The sequence below is a fragment of the Propithecus coquereli genome, unplaced genomic scaffold, assembly GCF_000956105.1.
Source record: "Propithecus coquereli isolate 6110/MARCELLA unplaced genomic scaffold, Pcoq_1.0 Scaffold19, whole genome shotgun sequence".
NCBI classification, from domain to species: Eukaryota; Metazoa; Chordata; class Mammalia; order Primates; family Indriidae; genus Propithecus; species Propithecus coquereli.
The window spans coordinates 1370943-1372418 of NW_012143856.1; positions in this window are offsets into that span (position 1 = coordinate 1370943).

The following is a 1476-nucleotide window of genomic DNA, read 5'->3' on the forward strand; positions in this document are numbered from 1 at the left end:
ATCTGTAATTCTGGAAGCTTCCTAAGTGATCCTAACTTGCAACCAGATGTAGGAGCCACTGCTCCCAAGTTTACTGAGGCTGTTGTGCTCTCCCCTCTTCTAAGGAGTTTTCAGAGTTCTTTAGCTTTCAGAGGCATCAACAGCACTACCGGTGGATGCCTGACTCATCTACTCATTCAAATGGCCAATAGGCAGTAATTGCTCACCTTTTACACGTCAGACACCAGCTCAGTAAGGATTACGGACTTGGCCTAGAGACATAAGGATTCGGCAACGTTCTCAAACTGGGTGAAATTTCCACAGAATCTATTTCAAGTACTTTTTTTTCCATGAGGTAACCACCCAGGTAAACATGGTTGTCTTAGTCTGTTTTGTGTTTCTATACCAGAATGAGAATGGGTAACATAAAAAAAAAAAAATGGCAGTTTATTTGGCTCCTGGTTCTAGAGGCTGGGAATTCCAAGAGCATGGCACCAGCATCTGGTGGGGGCCTTCTGGCTGTGTCATCCCATGGTAGAAGGCTGAAAGGCAAGAGAGCATGTGCAAGAGCAAGAAAAGGGGGCTGAACTCACCCTTTTATCAGGAACCCACTCCCATGATAGCTAACCCGCTCCCAAGATAATGGCATTAATACATTCATGAGATCAGAGCCTTCATGACCTCATCACCTCCTAAATGTCCCACCTCTCAACACTGTTGCATTGGGGATTAAGTTTCCAACATATGAACTCTGGGGGACACATTCTAACCATAGCAGTGGTGGATGGAACACCCTCTTCTGCCTTCATTCTCACCCCCAGAATTCACTATAGTATAGAGATTTTGTTAAAGGCAAAAAAACAAACAAACAAAAAAACCACCAAGGGCAAAGCTAAAAGAAAAAGCAACAAGAGTGGAGAGACATGAACAAAATACTGGAAATTGAAAAGCAAGTTGTAAGTATTGAGTGACTTAGAGACCAGGCATGGGTTGCAGAGAGGAGGCAAGAAGCTGACAGATTGGCCCCATAGAGCTCCTGAAAGGCACTGAATTGAGGGCACCAGGAACCTCTCAGGAGGTGGGGTGTTGGTTAAAAGGCTGTACTAAATGCAGATTAACCCCTTGATTGCTTCTCCACCCCACCAGCCAGGCACCTCCCTCATCCAACAAAAGACATACCAGAGAAGGGGATGAAGGGCAAGTCAGCATGCTGAGTGGTGAGAGCCACCAGCAACCTTTCTCCACTGCATCTGAGGATCCTGGTGCCACAGCGTAGACAACTGCAGCAGCAGGCTGGAGGTTTCCTCTCTAGGGAAACTGAGCTTCTTGAAGAAAACACTTATAGACAATGATTCCTGGGGATTGTAATCAAACATAAAAATGCAGAAGAAACCCAGACAGCACAAAGAGCAGAATAAACTTCCTGAAAAACCATAAATAATATCTTTATAGAGAGAATATAACCAAACCTAAAAAGAACAGACAATTTATAGAACA